This window comes from Falco punctatus (assembly GCF_963210335.1).
Source record: "Falco punctatus genome assembly, chromosome: 11".
Classification (NCBI taxonomy): domain Eukaryota; kingdom Metazoa; phylum Chordata; class Aves; order Falconiformes; family Falconidae; genus Falco; species Falco punctatus.
The window spans coordinates 2970664-2995709 of NC_137591.1; the positions used below are offsets into that span (position 1 = coordinate 2970664).

At 42.0% G+C, this 25046-nt stretch overlaps 1 long non-coding RNA gene across 1 annotated transcript; it reads right to left on the reverse strand.

The window, feature by feature from the left end:
- Positions 1 to 2528: 2528 nt before the first annotated feature.
- On the reverse strand, positions 2529 to 25046 carry LOC308071612. Its single transcript, XR_013931256.1, has 2 exons — positions 19674 to 25046; positions 2529 to 18108 (listed from the first exon to the last, which is right to left on the reverse strand). It is a non-coding gene; the product is annotated as an uncharacterized lncRNA (long non-coding RNA).

Genomic DNA, 25046 nt, shown 5'->3' on the forward strand with positions numbered 1-25046 from the left:
TCAGGAACACTGTGTTGAAAAAGTATGGTCTGACCTTTCAAAAATCTTGAACGTGGCACTTCTATGATACTAATCTTCATGCCTGCTAGCAATACAATATACGCTCAAAAAAGATTATAAGGTAGACAGAATGTTTGTTTAGCAGCCTTATACCTTCTGCCTGACCCTCTCTTCCAGTTCATAGCCCTTTTGCTAACTGGTCGTGTGTGAGCTGCACATCCAGTAAACCCCATAAAGGCAGAGTGAAACTACTCACTCACCAAGAAAGGAACCCAGAAACTCCTAACCTCAAAGCCAAGACTAAATTTAATCTTTTGGTATAAACCCAGATTAAAAATAGAGAAAATGAAAGTTTACATGAGGCTACCACTTTTTGCCTCACTGCAGTCTTCCTCCTCTCTCTCCCAATTTATGTGCTTTGTTTTTACTTTCTCACCTGACTCCTTTTCTGTTTGCCTTCATTGTGATTGTGGTCATCAGTAAGATGGACACAGGCTAAGTCTGAAGGGCTTACTTTCCCCATGTTGATTTTCGTGTTTAGCTTCCCATCCCTCTCATTATACCTTTACAGGTTTTCTCTGGAAGTTGCAACTTTTTGCTAGCTCTTGCTTTCTCAGTAAGTTTGATCTTTGCTCACTCTTTAGAGAGTTACGTGTTGAATATACTGACATGTTCAGATTAAGCCAAGGGTAGCATCTCTTATTCTTTGATTTAGCATGGAATAATTCAAGTAGCAATTGATTAACGCATCTGGAAACTGCTTCTCTAAACCTTTTCCCTTGCAGGCAAATGACAATCTGTGTTATACATTGGAAAGAATTGTTCCTTGAACATTCCTCATTAATTCCTGATTGGGAGAGCGTTGGTATAACCCTGTTCTTAAGCCTGTACTTCTCCTATGTGCCCATTTTCACATGTATCACATGGTAGGGCCTGTAACACTCTAAAGACCCAAGTTTTATCTCATAGTCAGTGCAACATCTGCACACTTAATCCGTCATTCCCCTATAGATTACAACCAGTAATGAAAATGGAAAAATGCCTTGGTCTCCTCTCTCCCCAGCCCAGGTCTGTAAGTGTGCCTATGAGAGCGTTCTTTCCATAGCACCATCATTACCAGATAATATTTTTAATGAAAGCCATCACGTGTGTAGTGTGGGATTTCAAAGTGAGTTGTGCCCAGCTGCACAGCTCGGCACTGAAAAAGCCTGATGCTAGCAGCGTAGCTATATCACAGCATTATTGGTGAGGTCTCCTTTCAGGTCAGCTAATTTTATACTAAATTCTAACTAAAAGATGATGTAAGGGAGAAAATAAACTTGTAGGCTTCAAACTATCATTGTTGCAGGGCTGAAAATTTTAAGCAAGCACTGAACAGGGGTTAAGGCAGAGGCATCTGGAAGCCAATGGAAGGTCCCAAGGATCTTGGTTTGCCACTCCTGCTGGCTCCAGAGAAGGAAAATTGGAGACAAAGCCAGAAACTTCCCCCTGCAGAATCTTCTGCTATTCTGGCATTTTCTTACCCTTTACTAGAAAGAGGGTTTTCGGGGTCTGGGCATCTCAGCGCATCTTGTTTCTCCTGAAACAAAACCACTGTGGGAGCATGATGTGACAACAGAAGTTCATGATATAGGAAAAATAACAGATGCAATTAATCACAGTGTAGAAGAGAACGATGAGTAGCTAGTGCAGGAAAGCTGCAGTCAAACAGTTTGAGATTAATATAACCGTAAAAGCAGATCGCATGTTTGGGGTTTTTTTACCAGTTGTCCAGCAGTCTATGGTAATATACAAGTTGTGACCTTCATATAATCACATAATTACCTGTAAGAGAACCAGCCTGTTAGGATGTGAACAGTTCCCCAGCCACAGCAGACGTCAGAGTATTCATCCATACCACACCTGAACCTTACCAAGGCTTCTGCTGTGCTTTCCCATGCAGACTGATTCTGGGCAGCAGGCAGATGTGCTGGAGGCTCTTCCAGAAATCATGGTTCCACAGGCTCACAACTTCATCCTAGCTCTAGGCTTGTCTCCTTTGCCTGCATGATACCTGGGATAACCTCTTTTAGTAGTGTGGCACACAGTTCATCCCTAAACATTCCATTAAGGACTGACATGGTTCACCAGATGGTAACCCAAGCAAATTGTGACAGAGAAGCAAACTACATTTGAAACATGTTTAAGGAATTCTTTGAACACCCACAGTTCTCTCCTGAATCAAGACCATATGGATTATTAAGAATTTTTCACGTTTATGGGTAAAAGGACATGGCCATGTTGTGGAACAAAGCATACAGATTTCAAATGCACATTTCTTGGTATCTTCATTCTTCCATAGTTCTTATTATTCTGTATTACATTTTAGCTACACACAGCTAATGGAAAGAGCAAACATGATTAGGAAGATAGAATTTGTGAGATTATTGCTAAAATCAAAATATTGTAAAACTTGTACTTTTTCTAGAATTTTAGGATAATCAGAAAATGTTTCTAAAAATAGCATCAGATGCCTTCTCTTTTAAAAAAAAAAAAAAAACACCTTGTTTTCAATTTCAGTATCGTCTTGCATCAGCAGTGCCCTGCACTGGAATGAGTGCACATTTGCCTCAGCAGCAGACACCAGATTAGACCCGCAGGAACCACACAGGAACCCTCACAAGGCTGGAGCAGCAGCTGACATCATGTATCCGTGGTGTCAAGGAGTACAGGATTGGACCTCTCATTACATTCAGCATCAATCTTTTTACTGATCAAATGAAAAATACATACCTCTACCTTAGTTATGAGAATCACTGGGGTTTTATAGTGTGCTTCCACCCTTGGAGCTGCCAGACTCCAGTGAAGCCTCACTGATTATATGTAAGCCATAGTTTCTCAGAGACTCATAATTTAGCTAAATTTGGTTGGATTTTCATAGGTGTATCAAAGGGCACACTCTTGGCCAGTGTGGCAAAACTTAAACAATCTCAGCTTTTCTCTTTTCTCAACAACTTTGTCTATAACCTCTTTTGTAGAAATGGCTGAACCCTTCAGCATGAATATCTTGGAATCTAAAGCAAAAAATAGCTAGGAGCTTTCTAGCACAAATGGAATAATAATAAAAAAAAATCAACCTGAAAACCTGGATCTTATCATTGAGAAATGGCAGGCAGCCTTGGAAACAGGCACTGCTACTGGCAGTATTTGTAATAATTCTGATACTCTAATCTCTTTATCTTCCTTCTGCATCTCAACTTTTATCTTCATGTTGATGCCATGGAATTCATGGCACCACATTATTTTTTTCCTTTTCTTTTTCTTTTGGCTTCATTTTCAAAATTGAAATAGCCTCATTATTATTATTTGAAAAAAGGCAAAGTTCTGGTGTACCTTCCACGCACCCTTGGACTCCTGTCTTGTGACGAGGTGCAGTTATCTTCTCTCTTGGCTGGGGGACCATGTCTTGCCACAGGATTGCATGAGAGAGCAGCAAGACCTTTTTACAGGCGTAAGAGGATGATCTCCCACAGGACCAAAAAAAGTGTCATTTTGTCACAGCAAGATTGGTTGGATGGAAATATTCGCAGTGGTAACGGGGAGAACGTGAGAGCCACCCGTCTCTCTCCTGCCTCTTGGGAAACAGTATATACCTCAGCTGTCCCTGTCATGGGGATTCCTTGAGGTCCCTAATCTGAATCTCCCTCTAAATGCTGAGCAGACACTTTAAACATGGTATTGCATTGCTATTAATATCACCGACACCTACGGCCTGGCTGTATGCAAGGCAAGGCTTGCAGGGCAAAGTAATAACTTCTGCTAGACCTGGTATGGTTTCTGGAGCACTTTGGAAACAGGCTGATGAGATCTTTGTCTCCGAGAACATGCCCTCTAATTAGGCAAAGGATGCAGCATGCTCCTGGGAGCGAAGTGGTGTACACAGAGAGCTGCCTGTCGACAGGGCCATTCCCACGCACATGAAATTTAAATCTCTCAACTTCAGCATGTAAACAAAGCTTGAAAAGAGTTGTAAGCAAGCAGGAGAGCTGCACAGTGAGAGCGTGCTGTCTAACAGGTTTCGCCAGCCTGTCTGGATGAGGGATGTGGCCAGTCATGGAGAAGGTCGCTGAGGAGCATTTTTGCGATTCAGGATTGTGTGTTCAGCAGGACCCAGGTCTCTCTTTCTCCATCTCCCACTGTTCTGGGAAGTCCTTTCTGAAGTTACAGCAGGGTGGAGCTCCACTCACTGTGCTGGGTGATAGTCATCTCCATGGTGCGTCATCACCTTCTCAGAAGACAGCCCGGTGGTGTTCATCTCAGTCAACAGCTCTGTCTGCTGGGTACATCAGTCAGCAGCCAAGTTTCCAAGCCTGGGCATCGGGCTCTGCTCCTCTCTTCTGCATTTTACATTCCACAGCCATCAATTAAAATATTAACTCAAGAATGAAGGCCAAAACCCAGGGCTCTTTCCTGCCTAATGAACACCCTCCTCTGTGCCTGGAGTCATACCCTGCCCATCCTCCTCCTCCTCTGCCCCAGCACATCTGGAATTCTTTAGCCTTTAGCAGCCAGGCTGCAATGGGATCCTCACCATAGCCTGTGCTCTTGGAACACCTTGAGCTGGTTATGGTCTCTGAAATTAGGCAGTCAATAAGTGGAATTTTCTTTTATTACATTTTTAGGAACATCTAATGTGCACCAAAATAAATGCTTAAATAACACCATCTGCAGGTAGTTACATTTTCAGTGTATCCAGCTCAGTGGCTTGGAATTTGGCTACTCATTAGGACCTACAGAAGTAAAGGAAATGCATACTCTAATAGCCAAAAAATACTGATTTGAATGTCACTGTTTTGCGAGATATGAATGAAAAGGTAGAATTTACCACCTTTTAGGGAATGCTATCAGAGTGAATCGGTGTCAGCCTGTAAACCAGTACCAAAATTAAGAAAATCAATATATCTGGCTTTTTTTTTGGCCATTCTTTTTTCAGAGTACATTGCTATCTTTTGTTTTGTTACAGCTTTTACTACGTTTTTATGATCTATCCCTTTTCTTTTAAACCCTTCCAAAAATATTCCCTATAAGCTCACCGCACCACTGTGGCTACTTTTCGTAGTAGAATTTATTCCTGCAAAATCTTAGACCTGTGCTGTCACCGCATATTGCAGGTATCCTGTGGACAGGGTTGTAAACTCTCAAGAGTCAGGATCACATTGAAGCACAGTAAGTAATTTTGCCACCAGTAACAGTGAGATAAATACAGGTCTGCCAATAGAAAGGTTGGAAGGCACCTGAATCAATAATTTTTGTAATGTTACAAGATTTAAAAAAAAAAAAAAAAAAAATCTTAGAGAAAGGTATTTCCCAGTTTGATGGGAAATAACAGACAATGACATCACTTTAGTCAACATTTTTTGACTGACCAACTAAATAAGTATGTCTGAACTAAAAAAATTAAGCCACCATCAAAGAGAGCAGTTTTTAAGTATGCATTTGGAATATAATATTATATTTAAATTGTTTAGTCTTCTGTTAATTAAACAACTCATTTATGAACTAGTTAAATAACAGTCAAAACATGCATCTTTCGTACAAATCCAGAGGATCCAGTCACTTACTTGCTCTTAAACAATTTTTCTTGAAAAAACGGTAAATGCCACTGCCAACTTTCATGACAGATCGTACCTACAGACACACTCCTCCAAAATCTGACTTGTGATTAGATGAGGCATTGTTTTAAGTACTGCCACTAACAAAGAAGCAGAGAGAAGACTGATGTCTGCCTAGCTCATTAACATTATGCGTTACTCCATGCCTCCACAGGATATTTTGGCTTACTCTTCATCCATTGCTATTGCTTCTTTTTTCTTTGCTAGCGCATGTACCAATACAAAACTCTGACCTGCCGCTATTTTACTGTGTTTAGAGTACACAGATACTCAGCTGAAATTCTCCTCTAACCTAAAGTTAGATACATACATATTAAAGATAGGCTTTTAAAAGGAAATATATATAGGAATACTTTGAAATTGTGTGCAATCTGTGGAGACTAAAACCTCAGACTAGAGGATCATAAAACTCTGTAGCTGCTTTTTTCTTGTACTATTTGAGATTGGCTGAAGAAATCCTTTTAAAGGCTGAAATGGGTATTCTATTTTTTAAATGGAAAGCCAAGAGGCCAAGAAGTGAAATCTTCCCATCTGCATCAGTTCTCTGGCGTTAGTGATGTAAAATTCTAGTTTCATGGAAACCAGAAGTGCTGGCTAGAATAAATTTTACAAACCGGGAAGAAAGAACATTTCTGTCTTTGAAGTTCAGTGATGTTCTGTTAAGCAACGCGAACCTGCAAATTAGATATTCCTTTTCTTTCCTAAATCCCTTTTCCACTCAATCTTTTAATTTGATTATTGACATCACAATCAGAATGCAATTTGGTAAATATTTCCAGATATTTCCAAGCTGCACAACACATACAGTCTAGACTTAATTAAAGAAACAAAGAGTGAAAAATCCCAGCTGGTTTTCTTTTTCTTCTTCCATCAACAGGATTACAATACTTTATCTGTTTGGCTCTGCCTTCTGATGCTTATCACAGATTTCAGCTCCACCACCTAATGAACAGCTGAGATGTGGTAAGAAACAGACCTTTATTTTCCAGTTATTCATGCCCTTAATTGTGAAGGTTGAATTTAACACACACGAAACAGTTCTTGTTAGGGGATTGCATTTAAATGTCACAGAGCATTCTTTGCAGTTCCTTTTCAGGAGTGAAGACAAAAGTAAGGTCAGAGGGTAGACAAGAATGATAATAACATTTTAAAAGGTTCATTTAGTAGATGGGCTGGTGACAGCAAATGCAATACATAATGTAATCATAGCTTCATTTTGTTTATAATTTCTCCCAATGCTGGCAGATTTTGGAAGTGTGGTCGAGAAAGCACGTTCTCTTGAGATGTCTGAAAGCCCTGGAGGACATCTTATTCAAGAAGAAGATGGGAGTTCACCATTAAAGACCAAAAACCTAGCAAAAATGCAAAGGCCCTCCATGGTGTTAAGGAGAAAACATTAGTAATGAATCCTTTACTAATATGTGACTGAATTCATCTAAAGTTTTTCCATGTCTTCATTGCAGCAGCAGGACATTCAAAGGAATGTGTAGTAATGAGATTGCAGCTCCACAGGAAATGTTACAGTGACTTGGCTAGCATGTACGGGCACCGTTAGCCCTCCTGGCAAGGGACCCATATGTATATATAGGCTCAGCGTGGCCAGCAATCGCAGAGCATCACCTTTAATGCAAGCAGCAAGACTCCATATTTTGCATTCCAGAGGGTCCATTTTATAGAGTGTTGCCACTGTGGATGTTGAGTTGCCTTGTGGCAGCCATGAAGTCTAGATTGGTTGTGGGTTTGTCTCAATCCCTGCTTGGAAAACTACCTTATTTCATGCTGGGAATGTCCCATGCATGCTAAATAACGCAGTGTTCTCCATGCACTGAGGGAGATGATCTTTACCTTAACCAAAATGAAATGTCTAGCACATGAGATTGCTTTAATGTGAGTCATTACAGAGTGGGCAGTTTCCAGGTGCTTACCTCTACCTACTAACAAATTAATAGGAAATTAATGTTAGTGCATTGTGAAAATTGGTGAGGACTTTCCACAAAGCCTCTTGCAAATTTACTGCTAATCATACCTCATCAAAGATAAAGGAATACTTATCAATTATAACAGTGTCCTGACACCCTGATCGGTTAGTTACCCACTCAACAACACTGCATAGCTACTGTATATATTCTGCACAATACATTCATATCCAACAGTCTTACTGGAAATGACTATATATTTAAAATGAGAGAAAAGTAGAATAATCCATTTGTCATACTGGATATATACAGCTTGTTGGAATCAAGTGGTTGCAAAGAGCCTGCATTCTTTTGATCATCTTATCACCAATGGCCCTTTAAAATATGATAGACATGTGCAGCCATACCTCCTGCTGTTATAAACAAGGCAGAGACAAATGGCTTGCAAAGAAAATGGCCTTTTTTAACAACAGCAATGAAAAGATCTCCCAGCAGACCCTTTAGTTCCTTTCCAGTCTGAATGACAAATTAAGATGGGGCCATGGATACAACAACCTCAGATACATCAGAGCAAAGCCACAGATAACAGTCCATCTTTTGGCCAGCACTTGTTTGGGTCTGAGTCTACAAAGGCATTAATTCTTTCACTTTTTTTATGCATTATTTAACACTGACGAAAATTTAAATTGGATTTCTCTTATAGGAAAAGTATCCATTAAAATAGTACATAAACTCAAAGCTGGTCAGATAGCAACATTAAAATATTTTCCTTAACTACAAACAGACCCAAATTATCCCAGGTTAAAAAAGCACTTCTACAGAACAAAATTTTAGCTTGTGCAAAGTAAATATATTTTTAATAATTATATCAAAAAAGTACAGTTTAAATGCATCTTCACCTAGTGTAACTAGCTCTGTATTAAGGATTTGCCACAGTGATATCAAATTTATCTTAAATTGTCCGATTTATGCAAGTGCAAATTCATTAATATTCATACATCTCAAGAGTCAAGCCAGGCTCTTCCTCCTTGCACATCATTAATCTCAAAAAAGCCCTTACAAGCCTGTGGACCAGATTAACTACTCGAAGGTACCTTTGCACTCCCTTTGAAATTTTGGTAAATTACCCCACTATTATAACTTTCTTGAATTAGTTTTATCTTATTAGTCAAATTAGTTTGAACTTATCAGTAGAGCAGTTCCTCTCTTCTTTTTTGTTGGAGGTATTAGAATAATTTGCTTACTTTTCATTTCTTTTTTGGATTGTCCATCTAAAATAAATTTTAAAAAATAACAGAAAACAGAAGTGTTGAGAGCAAATGCAGCATAACCTGTTAAATCAAGTGAGTTTGGTTATATGGGACCATTGCCTGGCATTCAGATCTGCTGAGAAATGACAGTAAGACAGTTCCATCAGTACCTCAAATACTCTTCAGCAGCAGCAGTAGCTTTCATTTATTCCTATATGCAGGCTGCCCATAGCTTTACCTCCAAAGACTAAAGTATGCAGAGATGACATTGGCAATATTGAAAGCATGCATAGAAACACTCAAAAGGGTCTTCATAAATACTTCTTTTTCTAGACATCGAAGATGATAAATAACAAATTGGAACAAATAATTTTTTTTTTTTTTAAAGTAGACAGTGTTGGGAGATAGAGGTGTATCTATGCAATTAAACGCTGTCCTGACTTGCTAAGCAGAAACAATTCAGAAATGTAAAATGTACTTTTTGGCACATGTAGCTGTACACAACTGCAGGACTCAACCTGGAAGAGAGGTTGGGTGTACATGCCAACAGACAACTCACTTAAAAGGGTTGCTTAACAAAAAAATGTACCAAAATTTGTATTGAAGTGATGTTCTCAGTCCAGCCCTCCTGGGCAGCTGCAGAGGTTTAGAGGATGGGAATTTGTCCCCCTGATGTCAAAGAGACACTTTATGTAACTGGGATGACAGACAACAGGATATATATCACATCCGTCTGGTCTTGCTTTTAATGCTGAAATAAGAGTTTGTAGAAAGAATAGACACAACAGGGCAGGTGGAAACATGCCAGCCTGGGTCAAGGAGGATATTGTGTCTGAAGAAGGAAAGAATGTGATACAATATATAGTTTGGCAAGAAGTGCAGAAATTGTTTGGATTGAAATAAAAGATAAAAAGACCAAAGAAGGAAGATAGGAAACTATTGTAGCCCATCTGGAGCAAATAAAAAAGCAGCCTGGAATATTGATGCAGATAAAGACACCATGGAAAAGCCTCATGTTGGCAAATTTCTGCTACCCAGGATGTGGCGAAGAACGCAGGGATGCTGCATAATGCAGGATGGGAGCAGGCGCAGGGCTTTCTCACCTGCTGAGTTTCAGTTATTTCACTTTTTTAAAAGCTTTTTTCCCTGCAGCCAACATTTCTCCTGCTTGATGCAGCTCTGGAGGCCATCAGCCCAGGGGACACTGGTCCACATTCCTTGCCCTGAAAGTCCCTGCCCCAGCCACCCCACCATGAGCTGTGGCTGCAGAGGTCATCTCCGTGACCCAGGTCCAATTAAAACAACCAATCCAGGTTAAAATTAAACCACTGGGGGGGGGGGGGGGGGGAAGTTGGTTTAAATTCTGATCGGCTCCCTAAGATGGTTCAAAGGAGGTGGAAAAAGGAAAGAGCAGCCAGGGCTGGAAGCGGTGGGACCACTTTTCTGATGGGGGCTGTGGATGATGCTCATTTAAACTGAGTAAAAACACAACATTAGTGAGCGGAGCCAGCGGCTTTTCCAGCCAAGCAGGGGGGTGAGGAGCTTGCAGGGATCACTCACCCTGCTCCCTCCTGGACATCTGGAGGCAATATGGTTGGGGAGGTCAGTGGCTCCCACAGAGGGTGGAAAATTAATTTTAAAAGACCTTGCTAAAGACACAACATTTGAAGGTATGTAGCACAGAAGATGATATAATTTCATTAAAATGAAGACGGCATTTGGAACTTTGGCAGCTTCAAAGGCCCCTTCTGCTCTATTTTGTGGAAAGCACAGCCCCCCCAGCAGCCACTGCTGTGCCGGGGCACCCTGCCAACTGCCACAACGTGGTCAGGCTGGCCGGGCCTCTGCCGCAGCAGGTACCAGAGGTTTACACACATTTCTGGCTCATCTAGTTTAACTGGAGTAGACTGGTTGGGAATATTTCTGAGTCCTGGAGCAAGCAGAGCTGTGGGACTGAGCAAGCCAAAGGCCATGAGCTGAGCAGGGATCAGAGATGGGGATGGACTCAGGACTGTCACACCAATGGCAACAGATGTCTTACTCGTCTCTACAAAGAGCCACTGAACCACAGCTTGGGAGTATAACAAATTACACAGAGAGTCAGGAAGAAGGAGGAGGCAGGAAGCTACAGGCATCTGGCAGAGGTGATTCTGCCTGGAACAAGAGGAAAGGGGCTGTGCTGGCCCCGGGGAGCCTGTGAGCAGCCAGCCTGGGCTTCCTGAGGCCATCCTGTGGGACCATGCAGGGGCTGCAATGCTGAGCCATGGTGCTGAGCTGCAGCTCTGCCCAGGGGCTGAGCCAGGCTTCAAAGAAATCCAGGGCAGAGGCTGTGCTCTGCCTTGCTCCTTGCTGCAGATGGCTGCAGGGAAACCCTGCGTGACAACTAGAACAAGGGATGATTCCAAAGTGCCTTCTAATTTTCTTTTTTCATTTAGTTTCTGTGATTTATTCTTAATATAATATCTGACCTTGTCATCAGGCTTTAGCACTTTGCTCTACTGGAATAAATTGGCTATTTTTACTTTTAAAAAGTGGCTTGAGCAAACTCATATGATCTAACAAATCCAGGATGCTTTTACCTCCCTGGATGAAAAAAATCCAGATCAATCAATCCCCCCTACACCTGACACACACACACACCGTGGATTTCCTACAAACAAGACCCTTGGATACACTTCAAGGCTGAAAGGCAGAGTTCGGGCTGGGCAAGTGGCAGTATCCATAGCAAGAACCTGCCACTGGGCGCTCTGCAGTGCTCACTGCAACTGTCATCAACAAAACCAGCTATCAGGGTTTTGTTGACCCAGATAAGGTTTCATAACTCCCTACAGTCATCCTCATAATCATAGAATCATTTAGGTTGGAAAAAACCTTTAAGATCATGGAGTCCAACTGTTAACCCAGCACCGCCAAACCCACCACTAACCCATGTCCCTGTGCACTGCGTTTACATGTTTTTTAAGTACCTCCAGGGATGGGGACCCCACCCTTTCCCTGAGAAGCCTGTTCCAGGGCTTGACAAGCCTTTCTGTAAAGACATTTTTCCTAATATCTAATCTAAACCTCCTCTGGCACAACTTGAGGCCATTGCCTCTTATCCTATCGTTTGCTATTTTGGAGAAGAGACCAACCCCACCTTGCTATACCCACCCTCCTTTCATGCAGCTGTAGAGAGTGAGAAGGTCTCCCCTGAGCCTCCATTTCTCCAGGCTAAACACCCCCAGTTCCCTCAGCCGCTCCTCATAAGAGTTCCTCATAATCATCTTCATGGTTGTAGCAAAATACATCCTGCTGAGACCATGAAAACGGGCAGGATCAAAGAAAGGTGCCTGGTTCACCTACAGCAGATCTACTGATCCAGACTGCAATGCTGCAATAGGATTGCAAACTGCAATAAGGCAGCATGCTGTGATGAGACAGCAGTGCTGCGATGACATGGCGATGTTGCAACGGGATTGCAAGCTGCAATGCAATGGCCTGCTGAACGCCTGGGCTCTGAGGGGGACCTGTGGTATAGCAGCTGCAATGCAAACAGGGAACCAGCACGTGTTAGAAAATGGCCCCATGAGGCATCCAAAGTGCAGTTCTGAGTGAATACAGACTTGGCACTCGCAAACTAATTTGTCTGACTTTCAGACTGTTTATGTTTTCAAATGGAAAAAACCCAACACAAAACAAATGGCACAAACTTTAGGTTAAATGATGGAAATGAACTGAATGCTGCTTGGAGAAGTGTTGTTATAGGACAGTGCCCGTAACCATCACTGTCAGCTCTGGAGATAGATGCGACCATGTGAAGACAGCAAAGATGCAGGTGTGCTTAGTGGGGGGCATAATGTCAGGTCCCCTCCAAAAAAGCCTAGAAATTCCCAAAACATCATAAGCAAGTACTGTAAGTGCATTGGAAATACTCAGCTCTAACTTGCATGAGGTCAGCTGATAAAAATAGGAAGAGCATCTGGAAGGTGACACCCGAGGAAGGGAGCAGGAGAGAAGAGCTATTTGTGTTCGGGAACAATGCTGGCACAATGAATATGCGGGTAAAAATTGACCAAAGACATTTGGACAGGAGGTCAGACCATCTCTAGCCACCAGGCCACAGTATTTAGGAACATCTACCCAAAAGGAAGAATACTGGGAGAAAACCCTGCTCACTGGGCACAGAGCAGCAGCTGGATGATGTGGTGCCTCGCAAAACCAGGGGCTTGGCTGCCCTGAGCTGAGGAGCCCTCCTGATCCTCCATTCCTGTGTTTCTATGGTCCTAGCAACAAATAGCGGGAAAAATAAAAAATTATACATCACCACAAGGTAACCACAGTGCAAAGCTAGTATGTGAGGGTGTGGGGTACTTTGGCGAAGCCAAATAAAAGCCTGTGTGTGGAGGGAAACAAAATGCTGGGGCAGAGCAGTGGTTGGGGTGGATTTTGATACAGTTTATGATTATGGGTGAGGAGTATGGATTTTATTTCTGTTTTGGTTTTGCTATGTTTGGTGTTCTATATTTCAGACTGTCTTATTACAGAGAGCTACAAACTGCTTATTTGGGGTTTTGTAAGCTGGGGCAACACCTTCTTCAAGTGTCTTTGAAAAGCAAAGTCATAGAACCATATGATCATAGAATGGTTTGGGTTAGAGGAACCCTCAAGATCACCCAGTTCCAGCCCCCTGCTGTGGGCAGGGACACCTTCCACCAGCCCAGGCTGCTCCCAGCCCCGTCCAGCCTGGCCTTGAGCCCTGCCAGGGATGGGGCACCCACAGCTGCTCTGGGCAACCCGTGCCAGCACTTCACTACCCTCACGTTAAAGAATTTATTTCTAATATCTCATCTAAATCTCCCCTCTTTCCACTGAAAGCCATTCCCCTTTGCCCTATCATTACATTCCCTTTGTAAAAAGTCCCTCCCCAGTTCTCTTGTCGGCCCCTTTAGGTACTAGAAACTGCTGTAAGGTCTCTCAGAGCCTTCTCCAGGCTAAAGAGCCCCAGCTCTCAGCCTGTCTGCACAGCACAGGGGCCCTAGCCCCCCAGTCACCTTCGTGGTCTCCTCTGGACCTGCTCTAAGAGGTCCATGTCAATGTTAATCTGTATTATTATGGCAAAGGGCCTGAATCTAAATTGAGCACCATGAAGCCAGCATTGCTCCATAATATCCATGGTCATTCTCCTAATGCAGTGAGGCAAGGTCTGGTGGAGGTTTCCAAACTGTAGCTCAGCAAAAGCAGAGCCATGGCGAGGAGAGTCCCCAGGCTCTTGGACACCCTTCAGGCTCACCCATCTCAGCCACACAGTGGGATGAATGCAGCCAACTCTTCTATGCAAAGCACTGTAAAAATGACAGTTTTCCTAATGAAAAGAAGCTGAAGCTGTGAGCCCTCCTCTGGGGTTGGGAAATGCTGTGCTGCCGTCTCTTAGTTTCTTCCTTATAGTTGGGGGGAAAAAAATAGCACGGCAAATATGACTTCAAAGGTGTCACAAAACCACATGACAGAGATCACCTGATAAATCTCAACAGGGTTAATCCCATGCAGCTCTCATAAACTCCATCTTTAGGAATTTATGTTTCCCATTGTGTTAGACACCCTGCTCGGTTCCCTTCCCTGAGCTGCTGTTTCCCAGGTTGGCAGCAGCAGTACTGCGCCAGCCAAAACAGGCTCTGTTCCAGTGCCGGGGGAAGTTTGCTGCTGCTTTATCCCTTCATCTACCTGACAGGTGTGTTGTCACACATAATTAGCTAATGTTTTAAAAATACTTCAAGATCTTCAGAGGAGAGATGCCATAAAAGTGCAAATGTTATTACTAGCTGGCAGAAAGCTTGCAATTCCCATTTCACGGAGAAACCATTAAAAATAATGAGCAAACAGTCCACCTTTATCACATACAAACATCAAATGCAAATACACCCTTACTTTCTCTGCTGAGGATGCAAACTATCCCTGCAATGCACGTTGAGGCTATTTGTGTTAGAGCAAAGCAAATGTATGGCAATAGTAGATCAAACTGGTTGGATTGTTGAGGTTCTCTGTGTGAGATGGAGGACAATACTGTGGTGAGTTCAGAGGTGAGGACATGGGGATCATCCTGCAGGGTGCCTGGGGAGAGCTGTATTTGTCCAATAGCAGCTGCCTTGCTATGAAAAACATGTTTAGAGATGCATTTCTCTCATTTGGCTACAAGACAAGATAAAGCATCCATGCTGCAAACTGCATTTGGTTTCTTGGCTGCTTTTGAGCTCTCCCAGGGCAGGTGGGGACGGGGGTGTTGGCACCAGGTTCTGGCTTGGCCTGAGGACTCACTTCTTAGTTTACGTTGAATCCCCTTTTGTTCAATGCCAAAGATGGGACAAGTTGTTGTTTATTTTAAAACATCTCTGTTCAAAGGAATGCAGCTTCAAAACCAGGGAGGTGAAAACTTCCACTGCCTGGTGAAGTGTTTCCCCATATTTAACTGGGTCCCTGCAGAAGAAGTCTTCGGCTTCTTGGTGCTTGACTGCACGTGAAAGGGAAGAGCTGGACCTGACTGCCCAACCTCCAGCTGCTCCAGCCCTGCTGAGATACCGTAACAACAAGGAAAGACTCAGGCTGCAATGCACAAATGGGTCTTGCTGTAGTTTATATCTGAGCGTACCATTTTATAGCAAGTTTGCTTTTTCCAGACTATCAGCTTGAGAAGTTATCCAGCCAGGCCACTTGTTATCTTAACTCTCCATTATGAGGAATGGACAAATTTCACATGTAGTCCACTGTTAATTCAGCTTGGAGCCTGCACACTTAACTAGGAAGCATCTCAAGGACTTAAGGGGCTTAGTCAATGCTGGCAAACTCCAGGTTTATTTTATCTAATGATCCAAAGTCTCTTTTTATTTGCACCAGCAGATAATTTCAGTGATGTGTGCCACTATATTCAGATCAGGTGTGTTTATGTTTCATGGTATTCTAGCAGTAACTGATTTGGCTCTACCAAACATTTTCTTTTTCAGTTCAAGGGACCCTTCCCTTGATAATTAATACAGTACCAGTTTCTGCCAGGCTCACCATCACTGCATATATGTGGAAAAAGCAATCCTGAGCAATCTAGTAGTTATGTGCTTTCAGTTGAGAGCCTGAACTCTATTGCTGCAAGTATTTCTCTGGGAGGAACGTATCCAAACCCTGAAATTACTTCATGGCCTCTGGGAAAAGTTCAAAATCTCACTCAGTCCCTCAGGCTCACCTCTCCTCTCAGCTTGCTTTTTAAGCTGCGTGTCTTTGACACGTAATAAGAACCTGCCCTGTCACTTGACTGTTCTCCAAAGGATGAATTTTGCAATTCTTGCTCAAGCAGCACTATCACAGGTCACAGAGAATATCGCCCCATTAAGCACTGATTAAACATTGATGAGGGACCTCCAGGCCTCTGACTGTTTCCAAGTATCAGCAAAGCAAATATTTCAATCAACATTCACGTGTGTGACAGCAACCATCTGGTCATGTATACAGCTCCAGTGTGATTTTATAAAGTGAAACTGTGGTAGCACAAGAATAAAAAGTCATTAATGCATTTCAATGCAAATAATCTCTTAACCCTATTTTAAAAAGGAGATCTGCACCCCCTCTGCTGGGCTGATCCCGATGTGCAAAGCCTTACCCAAAATCAAATGCCAGATGAAGAGACCAGAAGCGACTATGAGTATCTTGGCAGAGGAAAAGCAAGCTTTGCAACAGAGAGCAACTTCTCATTAGTCCTGCTTTTGAGCCAGGCACGAGCATAGTAGTGCTGTAATATTTACGGAAGAGCTTGGCCTGCCAAGTATTAAGAGGAATGTTGTATCTGTATTGATATAGTTATTCTGCACCCACACAACAGACAACTGGAAAAAGGTTCAGAGAAATGATAATAGATTTCTAAAATAAGATGTGTGAGGAAAGTTGGGAAGTATTGACTTTGCTTTGTACGAAAAACTGAAAGGAGATAAAAGACAGTCACAATCCTCATAGGTTATTTTACATAAGACCATTATTAACTGGTTTCCACATCCACTAAGAATAAAACTAGAAGGAATCAGTTCAATTCACAGCAAGAGAGATATGTTAGATGCTTAGAAAAAAACTTACTAAATATAATACAACTGAAGTACAGCAATAGGTAACACGGAGCTTGTGGATACCCTCACAGGAATTTATGAGTGAGAAATACAGATGTCTATTAAAGATAGACCCATTTTAATTGAAATTCAAAACCAAATTTTGCTTTTCTATTAAAGATTAAGAATTACCAATGGGTACAAAACAGGTTCTGCCAAACTGTTTACACAAGCAAAAATCTGATATCCACCAGAAAATATTTCAGTCAATTGACTTTGCCAACTGTAGCAAAAATATACCACATAAATCCCATCCAGTAAGACACACTGCTGTTTAAGTCCACAATTAACTTCAATAAGAACAGAATTTAAACTCAGGCAACACTAGCAGTCACTTGTACATGTAAAAAAAACTCTGTCATTGGACACAACCTATAGTATGCTGTAGGGCAAAGCCTGCTCTGAGGGGCAGATGGGTGGGATGCAGCCAGGCAGGTCAGTCTTCGCTCCTTTGGCTCCACACAACTTATTTGCACAATGTCAAATTAATGTCCCTGGGGTGCCAGTGGCATCATGCCTGTGTAACCCACAGAGGGCCCTGCTACTGCTGCTCTAACACAGACTTCCAGCATTTACTTGCTGGTGCCTCGTTATTAACTTTACTCCAAATTATTCAAGCCACAACACTTTATTTAAAGAGAAACTGTCGACCTAATGGTGAATAAATTTGTAACCTCCACTTGATTTGTCATTATTTTTGCTCTTTGGCTGTATTTTACATTTCAGTTCAGACAATGGGAACCTTTGAAGTCAGCCTCATCTCAGATTCACTGGGCTGTAAGAGTTGTGTTTTAAACAATGTGAGGAAGTTATTATTTTATAAAATGTATTTTTACTGTAATATGAAAAAAAGAGGGAACTGTAAGAACATAGTTCCTGATCACTGGCTATATTTTAGAGGAATTTAAAATGAAGCTAATGAGCAACCGATGCATTAAATAATCTATGTCAGTTGAGCCCATGATGTTTCTAAGTAGCAAATTTAGAAAAAAGGAGAAATGAAAAATAACTGTGTTATGTTACTTATTGCTGTAATGTGGTGCTGGTGTTCCCAGAATATACAAAGAACCACATGTAAAGGGCCAGGCATCACTAAACAGAATACAGATCAAAGGATGTAGGAAAAGCCTGAATCCAAACTGGGTACTTTATTGCAGCTGAAGAGCATCATTATCTGTAACAGCAGAGATGTTGTTGCTATTTATGCAGGGGTCAAAGATAAATGACATTTGCATCTGCACCTAAGCATAGTTTTTCATGTGTTTTGAATATTTATGCTTTATTCTTTCTTGCTACAATATTATGTTTAAATCCAATTACCATTTGGGTGTTTTTTTTCCCCCAGTCTGTGACATACTAAATCTTCCAAACCATGTGGGTGAGGGTGTGCACTGTGGCTCAAGCACTGTATGATATGCTGGAGCAGAACTGTGCCACGTATCGTCCCAAAGAGGTACTAACGGAGAGAAAAGCTGCTCGGACTTGGCTGTGCCTCTCCTGAGACCTCACTGCACACAGGGAAGGGACATGGCGTTAGCTGGAAACAATGTGAACTTGGCCAGCCATGCCTTTATGAACTCCAGCTCATATAAAACAGGCCAGGCAACACACTGGGCTTTTTTAGGTAATTTCTTTTCTGCATTAAAATGGTTATTATTTATCTGAGTACATATGCAGCAATTATAGTCAAGCTACAGTAGTTTAACTTCTAAAGTGTGCTAAGAGCAATTACCCTATACATCCATGAAGGGCTTTGATGCTATTATTTGTTCCTTGAATGGCACATATAGCTTGCATTTCAACCCAGTTTTCTAGTATAGATCATAATGACAGAAATATTTGGGAGGCATATAAAGATCACACAGCAATGCAACTCATTCTAAATATTTACAGCACATTTTAGAAAATGTCTTTGTTAGTGAGAATAAATTAAGTTGTTTTGTTTACTTGGATAAGGAGCCATGGTTTGCCGACAGATGTGCAACTGAAGTATATTTCTGCTGCATAGAAGTTATTAAGTGCAAGAAAATAAAACTACATGATGAATCACAACTGTCATTGATGATGACAAAAATAATTAATAACATATTTTGGGTTGGGTGCATCTGCAAAAAAGCTGGGGAAAATAAATACAGTGCAATGCCCTCAGATGTTTTCCTACGCTCAGGCTGTGGGGCTGAGAGACAGCCCCCCAGGCAGGATATGACCCAGCTGATATGCTGTGTTGGAGCAAGGATCAATCAGGCTTCCTTATTGGAAACATGATTTCCCCACAAGAAGGGAATAAGGCAATCTGCAGCCCATGGTCACAGCTATCAACAGCAAGACAATGCCTGTAGGATCAAATCAAACAGCTTCCACTAGTATTTAGCTTTAACTATGCAGATATGCTGCTGGTGTAAAAAAGCATCATTTGTAAATGCAAAGGGAGCTCAGCTAACATGCACTAGCTAAGGATGCAGCCCCTGATCCCCACTGCACAGCTGTGGGAGAAGAATGCTACATGCACCAGCAAACCTCCCGTGTGGCAGCATTTGAAATGCAAACTGCCAAATCGAAGATGCCCCACCAGGCTACAGGTCAGCCAGGGCACAGGAAGAGCTGGAGGTGAAGGGAAGCATCACTCAGAATTTGGTGGTTGGAAAAAAGGACAAAACTTTTAATTCACCATGGATATAAGCTGAAAGCTGCACAGAGGTGACTGTATTCTTACAGGAAAGGAAACAGCAAAGGAATTACCGGTATGGACAATCCACACATGTAAGAGCTAGCATCATTCTACCCAGTGTCCAAACAGAAGGGCTCCTCCTGCTTTGTCTGGGTGGAGCACTGGGGACACAGGCAGCCTCTCTACTCCCAGGACAGCCCTTGTGTTAGCCAAGGTGATGGGCAAGATGAGGCTGGATGTGGCAGCAGGAAACTTCTGGAGGTTTATTTTGCAGGGGCAGAGTCTGAGAGAGGCAGAGCTGAAGAACCCATTGCCACACAGAGCCCTTATTCTCCTGCATCCCTTTGCTGCTGTCTGCTCTCTGCCTGGATGAGCCTTACGAGAACTAGAGTTAGATATACAACACAATTAGGGTTTGTATACATAAACCACATGTAGGTATATGTGTGTGTACACACATACATGCTATACATAAGTATATACTGGTTTATAGTATCATATAATACATTAATACAAAACCAATGTACTACATAAGCTACACATGCACGTCTATATAATTCAATTTTCATCATTCATAAATACTGCCTTCTGTTCTAGCAACTGCTTCTGCATGTTTTGAAAAAACATTAAAAAATGAAATAGGGTTGAGTCTGATTCCAAGCTTGGAATCTTCACAAGGACCTAAAGCCCCACAGCAGACTTCTGAGTGGCTTCGGAGGCACATTGGCCAGTAAGCTTCTACTTTAATATCTACAAGATCAGACCAAAATTAGCGGGCAATTTTAACATTACACTACTGCACGTGTACTGTCCAACCTGCTCAGAACATGCCAACCAGTGCTGTTGTGCTAACCAGCTGCCTCAACCTCTGGTTATTATTTCTTCCAGATGCTCCCCTTGTGCAGAGGCCATCCTCATGTCTTTGAGCCATTAAACCTCCAGCTCTCGCCATGGCTGTGGGCTGAATATCTCCTTTTAGTGTCCAATCCATTGTCAACATCCATTATGCAAACCCTGAAAGAACAGCACTCAGAGACACCACAGGCACCATCTTAAACACAGCAGCAGAATGAAAGGGTTGATGAATGCAAAGGACAGGAGACGGGGAAACTGGAAAGAATAGAAGGGCATACAGGAAAAGTTAAGTTTTCATTCATCATGACTACTGCCCGCTGACAACAGCTGTATTTCTGACTTGTGTTCAGCTTTTCCCTTCCCAGGAATAACCATAGCTGAGAGGTTGCCTTTGGAAATTGTGTTAACAGATGGACATAGCCTGGATCAGCCGTGGCTGGAAAAGTCACCGGGGCAACAGCAAAGGGACAGATGAGAAAAGGACCATGAGTGTAGTGCTGTACCACATTATTAATAATAACAATGTACTCCTACTGGAATCAGGCATTACAAATGATGCCTCATGTCCCAGGTAATCAATACTGCAAATGCATCACTTGCCTGTCTCTGGGGAGGTGGGGAGAAGAGTTACTGGAAGGAATAAAAAAAAGATGTAAAACTCCTGTCTGCAGGAAACATGGGTGTTCTATTCCTGGTGCTCAGACTCCTACTGCAAGGCATTCTCTTCCAGTATTTCTGTGCTTGGACAGAAGAGTTCCCCCACATTCCTGGTGAATTTAATTGCAACGTGTATGTATTTGGTAATGAAGCTCTTTAATTCAGCTGCATCTCTCATGCTCTTTTCATAAGACTCTTACTGGCATACTTGCTCTTTCTAATTACTGTGCAATGTCAATATAAAGTGCTCATCCTGCTCCAAGCTCCATCCCACTGCTGGGCTGCAGGAGACTTTGTGCTGATAAAATAGCCTGGAGAAAGCTTCAGAAAGCCGAAGGGCAGCAGTCTGCTGTGCAGACAGAGCATGCCTGCAAGCTCAATGATGTTTGCAAAGCTATTTTCCAAGTACTTCATTAATCCAAGACAGAGCAAGATTTACTGGGTTTTAAACAGCCAGTTCCCTTAGATACTGTCTAAAAACAAGCAGTGCTTCAAAATTAGCAGAGACTCCTGGATTGCAGCTAGCTGTCATCCTCAAAAACTACTTAAATGTCTGGAAAGTGTCTTTCTGGAGAAGAATCAAAAGATGAGCAAAAAGTATTTTGCAGCCTAGTTAGATTCCCCAGGGGGATTATAAATAATACAGACATTTTTGGTATCTTTGGGCTCACAGAGAATTCACTGATTAAGCCAATCACTTATCAGACTGTGACCAAGTACATCCTCTGTATCTAGCTTTTCTATGAATGTTCAGGAACAACCTTTAAGGTTTCAGACTGTATTTCTTTGACCTAGAAAAATCAATGTATAGGAGAGACTCTGCATATTTGCTCTTTTCAGTGGGTTGAAACTTTCTAGTCATTTTGCACTGGGTCCTACAAAATTCATTCATAAATACATGTTTATGCAGCACCACTCTTTCTTCCCAAACTTCACCAAAAAAAAGCCCTCAGTCTCTGTGGATGGTTTATACAGGTTTATTTGACTTCCACGAATCATGTCCATCAGATCAGGATGTTTTCAGCAGCTGTTAAAGGAACAGGAAAAAATGTAACCCCGGTCCTGCACCCCATCTGGTCCCCCTCGATGCATAGTCTTGTGCCCCTGACCCACAGTAATCTGCAAGTGCTGGGGGAAGAGTTCAGCAGCCTGTCTGTGCCCTGCTTGAGCTTTGGGTTTCTTCGGTCTGAGAATAAAGCATCAGTTGTTTGTCTTGGGTCAGACCTTCCACTGAAATCTTCCACCCAGCAAACACCCCTGCTCATCGCTCCCCGATGTTAACTCTTTCACTGTGGCATCCTCATCGCACAGTGGGTCAGTCCAGCTCCATAGGTTGGTTGGCAGGAACCTGGTTTCTCACAAAATACCTGTGGTGGATTTTTCCAGACTTTTGGCTCCATCCTTACACTCTTTTTGCTTGGAATAAACATATGGAGTCTTACTTAGAGCCTACATGAATATCCACCGGGTTTCCCCGTGCAGGAAGACTGTTATGTCAGCCTGGGGTCAGGCAGACTTGTTTCCTTCAGCATAGCTTCCAGGGCTTTTGATTTTCAGATCTAATTGAAAGAATCTGCTTTTTGCTTTCTTCCTCACTTCTTGTGAAAATTATGAAGAGAAACTGATAGACCTCACTGCCAGCCTGTTTTTTTTTCTCGTAATAATGAGCCTAACCTGTGCATTTCCATCTCTGATATTCCTGACTGTTCACATTCCTACAGCCTCCAAAATCAGTTCCTCTCCCTCTTGGGCATACATACTCAAGCAGTATTTCAGGTTGCAATTATACTGGCAAAAAGAGATGGTGGGGAAGACGGTTAATGTCAAGGTCTGCTGGAGGGCAGAGTCCTGATTTCAAGCCACCCCACTAAATTAAAGTTTGTGGGTTTTTGTTCGGACCTCAAGCCAAGATTCTTAAGCTTCAGAAAATGAACATGCCACTGTAATGTAAACCAATTTCCAGGCAAATTCCTCCGACACTGGTGCTGGGTACAGAATAGATCCCAGCTGATCTTCAAGTAACTTGTGCCTTTAAAGAGCCAGAGCTCCCAGCTATGCCCGATGGTGGGTGCCACTCGGCACAGCAGCCCATGACACACGCAAGCATGTTCTGCTCCACATCCAGCCTCTCCTGCTCTGATACAACAACAAAATCCTGCCAGCAGAGGATATTGTGAACAACAGCTCTCACTGCCCTGCTCTGTACCTGTTGCTACTTCCCAGCTTGCAACACAAAGAAAGTGTATTTTCCTCTCCTGGGATGCATGTAGTATATTCAGAAATTCTTGTTTGCTACAGATGGAATGCACAAATTTTCTTACCAAATATTAGCCAAATTAAATGTGTAACGCCTGGTTACAGGCTGATTGATTAGAGGGACATGATGCAAAGAAAGTAGTGCTACTGACAGCAGCGGTTAGTGAGTGTTTGGAAGATGAATCTCTGAGGAAAAAGGCTTCATTGCATTTCAGAGTGCAACTGAACACATGATAGATTTAATATATGATTATTACAAATTAACCATAAATTGAAAGCCAGACAGTTTCCTGTTCATGGGGGCGGAGATGGAATATTAAGTACTTCGTGCAATTATGAGGAATTGTTTCCATTTGACATAAATCATTCTCCAGTCTCCATTATCTGCCCGTAAAAAGCACAAGTGTCTTGGCTTCTCCATATAAATAACTTCCTTTAAAATTATTCTTGCAGGGTCTATGAGTGATGGGCTAATCCTGTTATGAGATTTTAATGCCAAATTGCATATTTGGGCTGGAATGATAGCATTTAAACTCCTTTACAGATGAAGAGCATAATCATAGTTTTTAATTTCATACATTTTCCCCTGTTAGTGCCTAATATCATTTATATAGACAAGGCTGTCAGTAATAGACAATGCCATCAGTAATCCGTGTACAATGGTTGAGCTCATGTAGTATCAAACCTTCCCCAGATACACCATAGATATCAAAATGTATCTGCACATAGGATCTAAATTAGCAAGCAGGATGGAAGATATGCCACTACCTGGCTGATCAGCTGCAAAACCAGCCAGTTTGTTACACTGAGGCCAATTGTTGCTACAACCAACACAGGTATTTCTCCTTGACCCTGACTGCTATTTTTCAGCTTACAAAAGCAGGCCACAAAATAAAAGTGTTGCATGAAGATGTGCTGGGCAGAAAAATACAAGGGTGCTCAGTATAAAAGCTGTGAATTACAGTCAGAAGGATACTCCTTGGAGTATAGCATTTCTGCACTAAGAAGCAAAGAAAATTACATTGGGTCCCACCAGCAGAAGAGATGTCTCACTTGCCCTGTTCACACCTGGAGCACACCATTATTAAAAGCTAGAGCACCACACTTCATTTCAGCTGGCCTTAACAGGCAGCTGTTCCTCCAGCTGTTGCAAGATAACCATGACAACAGGCAATGCTACCAGTTGTGGTCCCTCCTTTCTATATAATGAAAGTTTGAATAGCTGCTCTTGGTTAAATGCTAGAAATGGTTAAGATAAAATTGATAGATCTGACTTGGTCCAACTATTATGGCATGACCTAATGTGCCTTTACATTAGCTGCTAGCAAATGATTTTTGTCATACTTGAATATTTAGCACCACAGAGTGACAGAAAACCTTCAGAAGTCAGTTTGCTCTACAGAGAGATGTTAGTAATTATACAGTGTACTAACAAATACATTTGCAGAAGAGTGACTTAACTATCAGAATTGATAATGATTACTTTTAAATCCACAATTTGAAATAAAATACACAAAACATTTATAAAATGCTATATAGATTTCTTTATATGCAGCTTTATAATTAGTGTGAATAGCTAGTTAAACCTGTTTCTAGTGTTAGTACAAGATGAATGGGAATTTTTCAGCTCCCTGGCTTTCCATGCACCTCACAATGACGAAACAAAGCTCACATCT